Source organism: Podarcis gaigeae (genome assembly GCF_964106915.1).
Source record: "Podarcis gaigeae genome assembly, chromosome: 2".
Classification (NCBI taxonomy): domain Eukaryota; kingdom Metazoa; phylum Chordata; class Lepidosauria; order Squamata; family Lacertidae; genus Podarcis; species Podarcis gaigeae.
Window position 1 is genome coordinate 42,288,127 of NC_139679.1, and position 16,634 is coordinate 42,304,760.

General features: G+C 47.5%; 1 protein-coding gene across 1 annotated transcript in view; it reads right to left on the bottom strand.

The window, feature by feature from the left end:
• NTN1 (netrin 1) overlaps positions 1 to 15,383 on the bottom strand; it is a 132,544-nt gene extending 117,161 nt beyond the window's left edge. Inside the window, exon 1 of the mRNA XM_083725851.1 lies at positions 14,868 to 15,383. The gene's annotated coding sequence lies outside the window, so the exon portion shown is untranslated. The remainder of the gene's footprint in view (positions 1 to 14,867) is intronic.
• Positions 15,384 to 16,634: the final 1,251 nt, after the last annotated feature.

Sequence of the window (16,634 nt, forward strand, 5' to 3'; positions counted from 1 at the left end):
CTCTTGAGATGCAGCTACTGTACCTTTAGTCTGCAGAAGAGGTCCACTCGCACCTGCCCTTTTACAGTGCTAGTCGGTCTATCCTCCCCCGGCCCTTGTCCTTTCTCTTCAAGCCAGCCTGTCGGTCAGCTAACCAACTGAAATTGCTTGGGAGCAGAGTTATTTTCCACATTTTTTTTTTTTTTTTAGCGAGGGTCTGTCCACTACCTCTGGCAGATTGGATTGGGACACCCTGGTGCCTGTGCTCTAGCCACGCCTCCGTATCCTGCACGGAGGATCCTTTACAATGGGAGATGCGCCTACTCTCTCCAGAAAGACACACACAAACAAATCATAAACACAGAGTAAGCTGAGATCCGCCAGCTGATCGAAGCTTTGCTTCCGGGTGGAAAGGGCTTAAGGATAGCGATGGACGGGTGTTTTTAACTGGCAGAAAAGAAACTACAATATCAGACTTCTGGAAGAAGAAAAAGCCAGAAAGGTAGCCTTGTTCGTCTGCTATAGCAATAATAATTAAAAACAAAAACCCACGCCTCCCCCGCTGCCACCACCAAACTAAATTAGAGGCATTGTGACACAAACGTTGGTGTACTGGAATCCACTGCTGCACCTGAGGCACGAAGGGTTATGCGCAGTTGGCGGAGCAGGGCATGTTTTCTACAGGGCCATGGGGACCGGGGGAAAGGTATAAACAGTGAAGCCGAAAGTACAGTCAGTGTCTGCTACATCTCTATGCAAAAGCTCAAATGTATATAAGATCAGCCGCTGACCGAGCGTTCAGTGCAAGCTGCAGGAGCTGGCAATAATACAGTCTTGCAAGGTTCGTCATGTGCTAATTTGGTGCTTGTAACGTATGTATAAACGGGAGGGCGTGTTGGGAGACCCTTCTCTCCGGTGGGATTAAACTGCCGAGTAAACTCCGGAGAGAAGTTAAAAGGTTCCCATCGATTTGAGGCGCTGGGTGCTGTGGCTGACAAGCGGAACGCGCTCGGCAAACTATTTGTAGGAGCTGACTCAGTTAGTATGTGGGTTCTAGGAGGAGGCAAGGGAAGTTGAGGGGTTCCTAAATCGCAGGGCGGATTGCCTTGTAGTTAAACAGCGCAGCAAAACGAGCTCCAGCCGGCTGCCAAGAACTAGCGCGTCCCTTAGCACCCTGTTACATTATTCCAAATCACCCCAAGCAGCACATTTTCTTGTAGCTTCTTTAATTCTAAATAGGCCCGAGTTCCTACTTTCATACAAACTTCCTTCTGCCACAGCGATCTATGAATTAATTCGTTGATTACAGATGCAGAATATGGGGCCAAGCGCCTCTCTTTTCAGTCTGGCCTTGGGTCGGTTCCTATCCAGGGTGACTTCTGCAATAATAGCTACTGTTTGTAATTAAACTGTGAGTTGGATGATGTTTTTGTTTGTTATTCATTCATTAATATATAAATGAACTTGCAGCAACGAATCTCAAAACGCATTACAAACAATTTCAAAGGTATCACACACACACATAATGAGATCCAGCCAAAATTAAGCGCTTTTAAGCCGGCGACACGAAGCGGGGACCTATAAGCATGTTCAGCAGGAAGCAGGACCAGCTGAGCGCACTAGGGTCTAGGCTACATCCTAGGACAGGTCTGTGATTCCCTTCCAGGAGCTTTTAGGACTTTAGCCTTACACAGACAGCTAACTTCCTCACATTGAAGTCGATGGGGCTAAAATGTACTTAATGTCGATGGGCTCGAGCTCCGAGTTTTTGCACAACGAGAGCCTAGTTTTTTGCTTTTTAATGTGCTGGTGATAGTCTTGCGAGCAATGGATGTGCGTTTCTTGTTTAGAAAAAGCCACTATTTCCACAACAACAAACAAATTGTAATATTTAGTGGCAAGCCATTGTGAACATTTCTCCACTCAGGCACTGTAGAATTAATTTCGTTTTCCATGAGATGTACGAATAAAGGGCGGTATACAAATTCAATTGGTGGTGGTGATGATGATGATGATGAAAATGGGCCCCTCTAGATACCCGTTTCTTCCCCATCCCGCCTATGCGGCTGCTATGAAAAACACAAAAGATTTTCACTCTCAGATTTTCAGGACTGATTCTTAGTTTTAAAGGTAAACTATTCGTTTATTCTAATGATATTCCGATCGTTAAGGTGTGCATCGCTGCGCTGGTGGAGCCAGTGTCCCGTTTGGATTAATAAAATATAACTACCTCTAGAATCTGAGCTGCTATCTGGATGTTTTCAGAACTGTGAAGCCTGCCGTTAAGAGTTGCTTTTGCAGTTCGATTTAAATCTGTAGGAGTTCTGTCAAAGCCTGCTCATTTAGCATTGAAGTGCAAATATGCTGGCTATCAGGAATATCCGCATTTTACAAAAAACACACAAAAACCCCCCCAAACAACAACAACAACAACCAGGCAACAATAATAGAGAAACTAAACGACTTCTGATCGAGACTCCGTTTTTCAACGAAGCATGCAAACTACTAAGAGATCGCACTCGCATCTACCCCTTCTTCGGGTCTTTGCAAATTCCCCATCCTCTCTCGGTCCGCAATAAAGTCTTGAAAGGAAAATATCCAACAACTAGAACCGATCCAAAGAAGAGGGGAGCATTTCTTCAAATATTATTCTTGCACATACAGTATATTGGCCTTATAGAAAGGGTACCATCCATAATGTTAAAAGAAGAGGCTCTCCACCTCACCCCAAACCCTGTGGGTGGATGGAAGGGGCGCGCGGAATTTTTCTGCTTTAGCCACAATTTATATTGTGCTGAGCGCTGTTCAGCAATCAGAAAATAGGGTGAAGGAAGGCACATATGTACGTAGCAGAACTGTTTTTTTTTACTTTTGTCCCCTCTTTGAACCTGAACTCGGGTGGGCAACACCCCCCCCCTTTCCCCTCCTCTCTTTGCAGGGTCTTTTGCCGGCTTTCGCTATAGCGAAGACTTCCAATCAGAGACTTTCCCCCCTTACTCTTCTCTCTCGCTCCAAGCAGGCATTGCTGTCCCTCGTCTAAGTAGGGAAGTTGGTGCAATTTGTTAGAGAGCTTAAGACGCTAATCGCGTCCAACCCTGCACGATGCTGAATAGTTTCTGTCGCAAGGCGCACAGGATCGGGTTGCGCATCGCAGCCTAAGAAGCAGAATAAGGAAATCTGGCGCAGCTCTTATTACACATCCAGAAGGCCTTCTCTGGTGTGATTTCAAATTTATTCCCCATTCTCCTCCTCCCACTTTGCCTCCAGAGTTCAGGTAACAGCTTGGAGATCCCAATAATCCTCTTCCTTGTGGGAAAAATTTGCAAAGCAACGTAAACTGCCCTCCACATCAATACAAGTGTTATTTAAAAATATCTAAATGCAGCCACGCTTCAAGGTAGTCAAAAAGCTAGCATAAAAACAACCAGCCAGCCTAGCAACAACTTGACACACTATCCACAATTTATTAAAACATCTTATCTGCAGCCCAACTTGCATAAGCCACTGAAAGCCACAGAGGGTGGCAATGGGGGAGCAGTGTGAGTCTTCCATGTAAAAATACCAGTTCCACAAAACCCCCAGCCAGGAACTACCGTATTTTTTGCTCTATAAGACTCACTTTTCCCCTCCTAAAAAGTAAGGGGAAATGTGTGTGCGTCTTAAGGAGCGAATGCAGGCTGCGCAGCTATCCCAGAAGCCAGAACAGCAAGAGGGATTGCTCCTTTCACTGTGCAGTGATCCCTCTTGCTGTTCTGGCTTCTGAGATTCAGAATATATTTTTGTTTGTTTTTCTCCTCCAAAAACTAGGTGCGTCTTGTGGTCTGGTGCGTCTTATAGAGCGAAAAATACAGTAATTTGATGGAAAGGTCACTTTGAGGAAGGAGCTGGTGATGATGATGGCCTTTGAGCAAGTATCCCTGCTATAGCTGAGCCATCAGCACCTTCTAGGTAACAGTCCTCTTTCTTTTGCCATTGTGCAACCAGTTCATATTATTCAGATTTGTCCCTGGGGACCCTAACCCTTCAAAGCCCTCCCATATCCCCAAACCCCTTCCTTACACCCACCCCCTGCCCACAATCCCTATCAATCCTTTCTCACCCCTCCCACTTCTCTTCTCACAAAACCCAGACATTTCAAGAAATCTCATACCCAGGCCTTTCTAAAGAGATGCCCTCTGATATTTGTATTGCACTCCAGCCAGATCCCTCCGTCTCTGGGGTTTTTATTCTGCAGCATACTTTAGTCCAGTTTAGCCTCATCTCTGGGGCCAACACAGCCATTGCTTTGTTGCCAGGGCTGAATTAAGACACACTGAGGCCCTAAGCTGTGTCGCGTTGAAGAGGCCCCCAGAGCATTACTCAAAAGATGTGTATTAGTCTAACAGAAAGGGCAATAAAAATAGAAGTAATGACATTTTACATTTGCATAAATACTAGTGTATAGTTGAGGATGCAGCCAAAAACTAGCAAGCTAGCTAAATCATGTAGCTTGCCACAAGCCTGTTTGCATATGAAATAACTTCAAATGGCTATACCTTATGATTTCTTACTTATCAAATATGGAAACCATATTATAGTTAAATCTGTACAAGTTTAAATGCAATATATCAACTAATGGTGTAGGCATGAAATATATATTTGTGATGCAATAATGATGTCTGTTTTTCCTGTTTCTATTATTATTATTATTATTATTATTATTATTATTATTAAAATCTTGACAATTAGTGTTGTTGTTTGTATTTAGAGGCTCCTCATAATTTGTGGCCTTAACTGTAGTTAACTTTTCTTATGCACAAATCCAGCCCTGTGTACTGCAGACCATTGCTACAGCCCAGGTCAGCCCCACTACTCCCCAAAGCGGTATCTGCTTCCACTGGTTGCCTAGGTACCTCCATACAGCCAGTTTTCAAAAGCTGGCTAGCTTGCCAAATTATACCAAAATATATATAGTAAGGTTAAGGGGGGGGGGGACAACAACTGGATAGTATATTGGAATGGAAAACAGTTTAACTGCAAAATTAAATTTAACAAAATATATATTTGACCTAAGGGATGCAGGTGGCACTGTGGGTTAAACCACAGATCCTAGGACTTGCTGATCAGAAGGTCGGTGGTTCGAATCCCCGCAACAGGGTGAGCTCCTGTTGCTTGGTCCCAGCTCCTGCCCACCTAGCAGTTCGAAAGCATGTCAAAGTGCAAGTAGATAAATAGGTACCGCTCCGGCGGGAAGGTAAACGGTGTTTCTGTGCACTCCTCTGGTTCGCCAGAAACGGCTTAGTCATGCTGGCCACATGACCCGGAAGCTGTACGCCGGCTCCCTCGGCCAATAAAACAAGATGAGTGCCGCAACCCCAGAGTCAGCCACGACTGGACCTAATGGCCAGGCGTCCCTTTACCCTTCTTTATATTTGACCTACATTTATCTTCTAGTACCAGTTAGTGCACAGCAAGCAGGATTCTCTATTAAGCATCTTTCACAGGTGAGTGACAGTGGGTTTCTCTGCAACCTCTGCCTCCATCCTAAAATATCCAGCGTTGGTAATCTCCAAAAAAGCTGACCATCAACCCCTTTGCAATCAGGTGGTGTGGCAGCTACTCCTCCATTGCACCAAATACTGTATGAAATGTAGCCAGTTTTGCTATTTCCTTCTTATTCTGACTTGTGCCTGGCTCAGAAGTACATTATTTGGGAGTGAAAGAACTTAGTGAGAGTATGGCTAAATAGCTGAGCAATGCACTGGGAGGTCTCTAGCTCAAATCTCACCTCTGTTATGAATTCACTAGGGAAAACCTCTCTCAGCCTTTGTCCCTCTTTTACAGTGTGGGGAAAATGTTAAGACTGTACGGACCCACCTTGCAAGTTTTCATTTTGCTGGTTTTGCTTTCATTACCTATGTTCTCCAAGCAAGAATTTATTTTGATAGGAAAGTGTTTACCTTCTGGGGTGTCTGTATTGGCAGCTTGCTCTTAAACAAGAGTGGTTTACTAATGGTTTCGTTACACTCTCTGCTTTGCCAGCCTGAAGGAGGAATAACCTAAACCTGCAGTTTGGAATGATGTGATTTACTGCTGAAGTTACTTGCTAAAACCCTATCCTGTTTGAGAATGCAGATGTCAATATACCTGGTGGTAATGCATGCCAATCATTCTGAGTGATCTGGGGGAGGAGGGTGGCTCAGAGAATCTTCTTCAGCCCAAGGACCATCTTCCCTCCAGAGCAGTCTTCTGAGGGCCACATGCCTCAGAAGATGGCAGGGCCAGAGGCAAAAGTGGGCAGAGAAACAGATTAAACAGAGAGGTGTGAGGCCCAGATTGTCCCCCAGGCCTGAGATTCTCTACCCTTGTTCTCAGTGCATAAGAAGCTGATAGGAGGAAAGCCCAGTTTAATGCTGCCATTGATAAACTAGGATGGACTGGATTATGCTGAGGTGATACTGTAGATGTATAAATGAGGAGTCAGCAGAACATTGTAGTGCATCACCTGGACACCTGAACCTCTTGCACCGGATTTTTAAAAAAATGAGTGGGGTTCATTTCTTAATATATGTCCTTAGATCAGTTGTCAGCTCCTCTCTGCATGAGTCAGGCAATGGGAATCAGGCACCAGGAACTGGATAGAGGCCTTTTCTTGCTTTCCTGTCTGCCTGTCTACTTGCAGAGGGGTTGGGTTTTATTTTATCCCCCCCTCCCCCTCCACAACTGAAAAGGTCTGATTTTCACATCATCTGGATGCCCCTTTGCTTCTTGGCTGCAGCAATGGAATGAACCAAGCTGACCTCCAGGGAGGTTTGTTTAGGGATGAAACAATGTTTGTCTTGTCCAAACACCATGAATTTCCCCATGCTTCCTCAACAGCCGTGTAGCCAACAGATACAATATAACAAATGCGTTGCCATATTTTACCCTTTCAAAGGGAGAGAGAAAAATAACCCTCTAAAAATTCTAGCAATGGCAGAGTTCACAGGGGTGAACGGCAGGGGGTGAGGGGGGACAAGGAGCAACTATAAAGGCTTGGTCCATCAGCCAGAGGCTGGATGCTTTAAAATGTAGAGCAGATGCTGCTCACTAGATACATTTTAATATAGAAGTTAGCTTTGATGTGCTGAACAGTAAATTCAATGGAGCTTACTCCCAGGTAAGTGGGTCTAGGATTGCAGCCTAGCACCCTGATCCTAAATGCCTTGCATGGAAATGAACTCCACCGAAAGTTGTACAGGCTACTTTTAATAAATGACCATGATTTAGAAAAGAAAAGTCAATCACATGAGTACAAAAGACAGGAGCAGGACTGAAATTCAAAATGTCCCGGATAGCCAGCAATATGACAAAACTGAATAAATACCAATGTGCCACACTCACATTGGAAAAAAGATCCAAATCTTGTATGAATGCAAAATTGGCCAGTTGCATCCTCACTTAATGCTGCTAACTTTTTGACCTAGTTTTTCCTAATTTTTGAAAGGGCAGAACTGTGCAAAGCAGCAACAACAATTTTATATATTGTGCCTGATGGTGGCAACTTTCTCATAGAGCAGCTGCTCTGGATAATGAGCCTTGTTTATTTGCTGCAAGATTCCAAAAGTCAAAGCCCTCTGCAATCAAATGCACAAGTGAAAGAAAGAATGGGGGAAGTTCTTTCTTTATACATCTGACTTTTGGGCAGGTGAGTTATCTGGGATGGCATGCAATTCTCCATGGTTTTCTGAACTAAGTGCCATAGAGGAGGGAATGGGTCCTGGGCCTTGTGAGCCAGTGTGATTTAGCAGTGGGCAAAACATTGGGGTAAGATAGAGACAGGCGGATACAAATCCCTGCTCCCTGGGTGATGGCCTTTGGCAAGTTACCGTATTTTTCCTTCTATAACACGCAGATTTTTTCTTCTAAAAAGGAAGGGGAAATGTCTGTGCGTGTTATAGAGCGAATGTGTGGTCCCTGGAGCCGAAAAATCATGCAAAAATCAAATCGCGGCGCTGCACGCTGCACGGAGAAGCGAAACCTGAAAAGAGGAAGCGGCTGCTTTCCTGCATTCTGCCTCAGGGTCTTACTGCCCACCCCCCTCTGTTTCGTTGCTGTGTTTGCTGAAACGGAACAAAGAGCAGGAAAAGCCCCTCCCCTCCAGGCAAGCTCCGCTCCGGTGCTGCTGGGGGAGAGGGAGAGAGAGGGGGGAAGGGAGGGAGAGAGAGAGGGGGGAGGGAGAGAGAGAGGGGGAGGGAGGGAGGGAGGGAGGGGGAGAGAGAGAGAGAGAGATGGCTGGCTTGGGCGGGGGGAAACTTTTGCCTTTCTTTCCTCCCTCCCGTTAAATCCCTCTCCTGCATTCTTAGCCAGCTGCTTCTCTGCACACCCCTCTAATGCCCCTTCTTTGTTTTTCCTTCGCTCCCCACTTAAAATGTGGTTACAAAGCATGGATCCTCAGGATCTTTGCATTGGGTCACCCCAAATTCACCATCAGATCACATAGCATGTCCATGGCTACAGCCTGCACCAAAAAAATCACGCACCCACTGTTGCCTGGGGCTGCAATGGTGCAAAAATGTGGTTAAAAAGCATGGATCCACAGGGATTCTCAGGATCCTTGCATTGGGTCACCCCAAATTCACCATCAGATCACATAGCATGTCCATGGCTACAGCCTGCACCAAAAAAATCACGCACCCACTGTTGCCTGGGGCTGCAATGGTGCAAAAATGTGGTTACAAAGCATGGATCCACAGGGATTCTCAGGATCTTTGCATTGGGTCACCCCAAATTCACCATCAGATCACATAGCATGTCCATGGCTACAGCCTGCCCCCCCAAAATCACGCACCCACTGTTGCCTGGGGCTGCAATGGTGCAAAAATGTGGTTAAAAAGCATGGATCCACAGGGATTCTCAGGATTTTGGCATTGGGTCACCCCAAATTCACCATCAGATCACATAGCATGTCCATGGCTACAGCCTGCCCCCCCAAAAATCACGCACCCACTATTGCCTGGGGCTGCAATGGTGCAAAAATGTGGTTAGAAAGCATGGATCCACAGGAATTCTCAGGATTTTGGCATTGGGTCACCCCAAATTCACCATCAGATCACATAGCATGTCCATGGCTACAGCCTGCCCCCCCCCCCAAATCACATACCCACTGTTGCCTGGGGCTGCAATGGTGCAAAAACGTGGTTACAAACCATGGATCCACATGGATCCTCAGGGTCTTTGCATTGGGTCAGCCCAAATTCACCATCAGAGCACATAGCATGTCCATGGCTACAGCCTGCCCCCCAAAAATCACGCACCCACTGTTGCCTGGGGCTGCAATGGTGCAAAAAACGTGGTTACAAACCATGGATGCACAGGGATTCTCAGGATTTTTGCATTGGGTCAGCCCAAATTCACCATCAGATCACATGTCTGTGGCCACAGCATGAAGCACAAAAATGATACATCCACTGTTTCATTCAGAATGTTTTTTCCCTTGTTTTCCTCCTCTAAAAATGATGTGCGTGTTATGGTCAGGTGCGTGTTATAGAGCGAAAAATACGGTACTTTCTCTCAGCCTAAGTAGCCTCCCTAGGTTACCATCATGAAGCAAGCCAAAGAGGGAAGGGCAGGCAGGCTGCTGGTGTAGTTAATATTCATTCCCCATATCTACCAAACTGGTTCACCCATCAAGAAGGAACATAAAGCTGGCCTGGCACTATCTGTTCAAGTGTCCATCCCATTTCCAGTTTTCATCTAGATGTTTGGAAATGGCAATGGATGAAGGAGGGGTGAGGGGAGAAATAGCAGTGGATAGCAAAAGCAGCACAGAGTGGTGAATCCCATTGAAAACTCAAATGGCAACATACCCCAAATGGCTACTAACCATTACTACTATTTGAATCTAAGCATAGGTCATGCACTACTGATAGTTGTTGCTATATTACAGGGTGCCCTAGATTGCGTTTATTATTCATGCATTTATTTCCTTCACCTTTGAAAACTCATAGCAACTTATCTGTGCCTCCCAGGAGCCTCCTCTCCAGGCCACATCCACACCTGCTTAGCTTCAATAACACTGTAGCATCGGTTGCTCCTAGACCAGGCATGGCCAAACTTGGCCCTCCAGCTGTTTTGGGACTACAACTCCCATCATCCCTAGCTAACAGGACCAGTGGCCAGGGATGATGGGAATTGTAGTCCAAAACAGCTGGAGGGCCAAGTTTGGCCATGCCTTTGACCTAGACCATTCTTTGTATCTCATCATATAAAAAGGTAGCTGGAAATAACCACAAGAGTGATCAGGATCAGCCTTCCCAAACCTGGTGCTGACCAGATATTTTGGACTTCAACTCCCATCACCCCCACCAGCATACCCAACAACCATTTCTATTTTATCTAACAACAGAAGACTTGAGTCCCTAATTGCATCAGGAGCTTCAGCCTTTCAAATTTCAGCAGCTCCCTGTGTGAGGCCAAAATTCAGTGTCCCCCTTCCCCTCACCTTCCATTCTGCACATGCACAATGTCATACTTGTGGTGCCCTGCGGTGCCCCCCTTTGGCTCAGTGTCCAGTGGGGGGGTGACTGTTTGTGCTTCCCTAAACCCACCTCCAATTGCATTAAAGCATAGTGTGGCCCAAACTAGCTGGCCATGGCTTTTTAAGTTCCTAAACACATTTATTTGGGAGTAAGCACCATGGAACACAGCAGAACTTACTTCTGAGTAAACATGCCAAGGATTACATGGCACAAATGTGGGAGAGTCTCCTTGACCTGCAATTTTTAATCCTAAAAAAAATAAAACCAACAGGCATTTCTACTCACCTGCCAGCAAATATATAATAGTAGAGGTACCAGAGCAGTGAGGTCTCCTATTTCAAGGGCTTTTTTTTCAACAGAATGGTCTGTACTAACATTCCAAAGATGAGGGGATTATAAAAAAAACCATAATGACCTAGAAAGTGGGGGAAATTATCAAGTTAGCTTTTTATTATGCTCCTCTACATAATTGATAATTGATAATATTAACGAGTGAGCATTTCTATGCTGTAATCCGCCTAGTTTCGGGACACACTTTTGGCAACTAACTTCTTATGTCATAAGGAGACAGAGACACCTTATGCAAAACTCTCATATTTGTAAACGGATTTTTCTTTGTTTTTAACAAAGTGCTGGTCCCATCTTACCCTATACTGTTAGCCTTTTAACAGGGCTAATGAATGCCCCCCCACCCCCGATTTGTGCTTTAATCATTGGTTTTGTTTGTTTGTTTTGGCAGTCCATCTGGAGATGGCCCCTAGGTGGAATGAGGGTTTTCTTTTCTTTTCTCAGATTTCAAATTCATGGGGTATAGAGCTTCCAAATTCACAGGGAAGTCTGAGAGCACTGATGAATGATAGTGGGAATGGAACTTCCAGGCACAGAGACCTCTGAACTGGAGAGCTATGGACAAACACTATGTGAGGACCTTCATGTGGACTTCCAGAAGCGACCACTTTAGGAAAAAAAATACCAGGGATTCCCAAACTGTGGTCTGCAGACCACCAGTGGTCCACAAGTTTCATTCAGGAGGACTTTGTGGCATGCCTCTAAACAACACTTACAATTTGATTTCCTTAGAGTCCAGATTGCCAGACAATGAAATACTACATAAGAAATAAAAGAAGCAATACAAATGCAATTAAAAGCCACACATCTACCACAGCACATTACAACTGCTGCAATGGGCAGAAGAATCATTAAGTGGACCGCAACCATTTTCAAGTGGTCCATGGAGGGGAAAGTTTGGGAGTCACCAGAAGGGAATATTGGATTGGATGGTGTCATGGCTTCACTGTGGAAACCTTACTGGGGGAGAGGAGACATACCGTACTCAAACCCATAAAGTGTGAATTCTTTGACTGAGACAGACAAATCTTAACCACTTCACAGAGTTGTGGGTGAAAGCCTGTTCAGGATAAGAACAGAAATTGTGGTCCTGCGGGGCAGCAGCAGCAGCAGGCCCCATTAGCTAAAGTGGTGCTTCAGGTTAAGAACAGTTTCAGGTTAAGAACGGACCTCCGGAACGAACTAAGTACTTAACCCGAGGTACCACTGTATATTCCTTTTTTTAAAAAAATCAAAAATCTAGTCAATTCCAAGGCAAGGGAGCTACCACTACTTCTCAAGAAAGTGTTACACCAGAGGTGGGGAAGTTGTGCTTCTCCAGGTGTGGCCGGACTCCCAACCCCCATCAACCTTCAGCCAGCATGACCAATTCTCAGGGGTGATGGGTGTTGCAGTCCAGCAACATGGGGGGGGGAGGGTGTTCCCTGAGCTAGACGGAGTCGCCACCAGGTGTGTGTTTTGCACTGGATGATGACCGTCAGGTCAAGCGGCGTCTTGGATACATAGAACCCAAGACCAAGCGCCGTCACTGACGGCAAAGCACAGTGACAACACGCCTCTGTTGTCGCCAGGCCAGTGTCTCCTAAGATCAGTGACGCCAGGTGGGATACCTGCTTGTGCGAAGGCATCTTTATCTGCATGGATGTACCACATTGCCAATATTTCAGAATTTCCCGACCCGTCTCTCAGCCGGCCCCCCGCCACCGCTCTTTCCTCCCCAACCCTTTCTAAGGTCTCTTCACATATTATGGAAACCTCTCCTCTCTCTCTTTACGCAACGGCGGGTCCCCGCGAAGCGCAGCTCAGTGGCTCACAAGCTCGACCTCCGTTTTGCTCTGTTCCAGAGGATTCAGGGCAAAGTTGGCCGGCGGGATTTCTAGGTTTGGAGAGTTCCCTTGGTGGGGAACGACGCAACGGCGAAGGAATAAGGGCGCACCGGGGAGGAAGAGGAGGAAATGATCGTTTAGTTCTCTTTGGAGTGTTTTAGTATTTTAGAAGGAAGGACTTTCTGCATGGTAGGACTTCTTGAGGAAAAAGCGGGAAGCAAACTTTCTGGCGCTTGATCCCGCGTTAATCAGATTTCCCACGCCCCCCCCCCCCCAAATAATAAAAAAAGCATTTCACCCGCGTTCCCCAAGCTTTCCTCTCTCCTCTGGGTGTTTTTATCTCTCCTCCCTCGTGCCCATTTTCCCCTCGTCCAGACCCGGGTTCCCTGAGTTTTGATCAAGGGCGACTGAAACCAGCGCCTCGTCGGCTGCTGCCGCAGGGCCCAGGGGTGACCGGGTCAGCCTTGCCGTCCGACGCGCGCTCTCTGCTTAGGCCCCTTTGCTTCGGGTTAGAGACCCTCCATTCCGCGCAGCGATTGGACAGGGGTGGGGGAGCTGCCAACCCATCACCCTCTTCCCTGGGGGGGGGGGGGTGTTCGCGCAATCGGAGTAATTTCATGCGCCGCAGCCTCGCCATTAAAAAGGGGGAAGCGCGGAGCACGCAGCCCAAACGAAGCTCCTTTGACCTATCCTTTCCAGGGGGTGGAAGGATGAGCTTAACTTTGCCTGGGGGAGGTACTTTCCCCGCAATATGGGGAAGAGGAGGCCCTGTCCTTAACTCCCCGCACCCCTCCGAGCGCCTTCAACTTTCAGAGTAAAGTAAAACTTGGCTCGCTTTTGGACCTTGGAGACTTGATAAAACAATGGAACAAAATCGGAATACTTAACCCCTATAAATATGTATTGGGGGGGGGGGGAGAGACCACAAAGGAAACTATGCTAAACACAATATGCACTACATTGCCTTATATTGATTGCAACGGAATCACAGCCTTCAAGTGGTGCGCGCGTCTGAACTGAACTGTTTTGAAAGACAGCGCATTTTGAATTGAATTCCGGATTTCGGACGTGATCTCTCTCTCCCCTCCCGCTTTGCACATGTCCTTCTTTTCATCTCTGAAACAACACGCTTATTTTCAACTCCCTCTGCCGAGGATTGTTGTTTTGGCCCTCTCTTTCTGGTCCAGAGGCAGCGCAAAAAAAGAGAAAGGAGTTAGGTAGAGAAGGCATTTTCCCCTTTCTGTAAAAGAAAAAACGCACTGCAGCCTAAATATATATTCTAAAAACTATTAGTGCAAAGTTATTTTTTTAATCTGGTGGTGGCTTTTTTTGGGTGGGGTTATAAAATAAATAATTATTGGCTAAGGAACGAGAGAGAGAAAAGTTCGTGGCGCAAAGGTGAGGCAGGAGCCCCGGTTCGAAATAATCAGGAGCGATTTATTCCGACGGAGTGACAGCTCTTTTGAACGCGAAGCGAAAGGCGTTTTCTGTCTCTCTGAAAGCTTTTCTTCCAGATTGTGCTCAGATTAGGCTGGGGGGATGAATGGCGGCTTTATCCAGACCAGGGGCTTTTCTGAAATGCCAAATTAATTACCAAGGCCTGAATCAACGCACTGGGGACAGGGAGGAGGAGGAGGAGGAGGAGGAAGAAGAACTGGCGGAGGGTGGGGGTGAGGGGAAGAAAAGAGAAATCTAGGGCACTTTAGCCCGGGTTAAAATTGTCTCTTGGGGTCGTTTCAGTGCGAATCGGCTGGGGAAGAGAGCGGGGGTAGGGGAAGGAAGAACACCTGCCCCATCCTGTTGGGTTGGTGTGTGGGTTTTTTAAAGCTTAACTTATTTGAGCTAAGTATTTTTAAGGCTCAGCGAAGCAGCTTCCACATTTCAGCTGAAGAAGCCAATGCGAGGCGTGCGCCGAAGGATGGAAAAGAGATGGAAAAGAGATCCGCCTTAGGGAAATAGGAACCTCGTAATTGGGACCAACGAGGTGGGGTAGTGGGAATAGCTGGCGCTTCCTCAACCCGGACAGAGCCCCGCGTGGTGGGCCTCCAGATCATCCTGCTTCCTGGGGTGGATCTCCTTTTGCCGTCTCTTCTCCCCCAAAGAACCGGCCTGCCCCCGATCAGCAGCCCCCGGGGTTAAGGTAAGCGGGGTAAGCGGGATTCCCACGCCGCCCGTGCGCTCTTTGGCTGCCGACGATTCACCGCAGTGGACTTACCTTTACAGGAAAAGGGACTCAGCACCCCTCCAGCCCTCAGTCTGAGAGAGGAGAGGGGAGATGGCGCGCCTTCGTTCCCAGTCAGCTCACCACGATCCAGCCGAATATCTTCGTAGACGCTGGGGAAGGGGGTATCCCTCTCCGGATCGCGCCCCCACCCCCCACAGGGGTCTCTACCCGAATAGCCCCGACGTCCTTCGCGTCTGGCGTCCTATCGCGTTTGCGATGATCTAGGGCCTCCCTCCTCTGGGGATTTCTCGGGGGGGGGGCGCTTAGGGGGTTCGCCGATCTGGACGCGCCCCCAAAAGGGGGATTCGGGTCAGGAGGGGGTCCACTTCTTCTTCTTTTGCGTTCCTAGAACCGCTGCAGAGGTCCCTCCAAATGTCCCCACTCCCGATGTCGAGCAGAGAGGGGAGGGGTGAACACTCTGGGGCTCATCCGCGCTGTGGATCCACGGGACGCGAAGGGAATCGAGGGAGTTGGGAAGGGAGCCTGCCTTCAGACCTCCCCACGATTTCCTTTTGCAGAAATTGCGGGTGGGTGGGGAGAGAGAGAGAGAGAGAGAGAGAGAGAGCAAGAGGGGGCTCGGAAAGCTGGATCAATAGACGAATCACTAGAACCTGGGGAATCCTGAGTTCGAATCCTCGCATGTCCTCGTGGCTCGCTGGGTGGTCTGGCAACAAGCCATTCTCAGCCGGGGCCTCTATGTCGGGGTCATTTTCTCACCTCTTTCAAATCGTGGGGGGGAGGAGTCTGGGAATGATCCTTGAGAATTGCGGGGGAGGGGAGGCGCAGGTAGTCGGGCCTGCGGCGAGATCAAGCAAGCCTTTCCGGTCTCGTGCTGATTCTCTCCTTCATCCCCTACCCCCACCCCCCCAAAAACCCGGTGGCTTAGAAAGCCCGGAAAACAATCGCAAGGGCCAGAGGGAAGCCCGACGTTGCTTTTTGTGAAAGAAAGCCACCTGGGGCTAGACCAGCAGGGGATTAGCAGGATGCAATCCAAAGATGCATCCGAGATCTAAACATGCTCCCGAGGATCAGGGCGTGAGGCCGCAGTGCCAAGGATCGATAACAACGCACCTGCGTTTTCAGGTGCTTTGCATCAGAAAAAAGCAAAAGTAGGGCAGTGGCACCGTTTCGACTCCCAGATTACCTTCGTTCTAAGCGTGACCCTAAGCTGGTTTATCAAACCACGTCGTGAACAGGGAAGAAGACTAACCTCGACGGTCCCATCAGCACGGCAGGAAGAGGACAGCGACTAATAAAGACACTCTTCCAGAGGCGATTTTTCATTTTTCTTTTTGGCTCGGTCCAGGTGGAAATGAAATCCAGGAGTGAATGTGTTGGTCCAGGAAGTGTATGCCAGCTCGGCCACGCAGCCACTGCATTACTTCGAGTGATTCCTCAGCCTCAGTTTTTCATCTCAAAAATGGGGATGACAATGACTGGCCCCACGCACCCTTGTCCTGAAGATAAAAGAGGGAAGGAGATACTGTGCTTGAGCTTTGGGATGTAGACGTCAACACTGTGCTTGAGGTTTGGGATGTAGACGTGTAGCCCAAGATCTGGCTCTAATGATGTTAAACCAATGTATATTGAATGGGTTTTTGATACTACGGAGGTGAGATGCCCTCCAGATGTCTTTGGACTGAAAAAAGGGATGGAATGCTTTAATAAATAAAATAATGCAACATGCTTGAAGTTTTGCCCTTCTTGCCCCTCCAGAAACTGGACATGTGTGTTCTCTTTTCTGAGCTCATTTTCTCC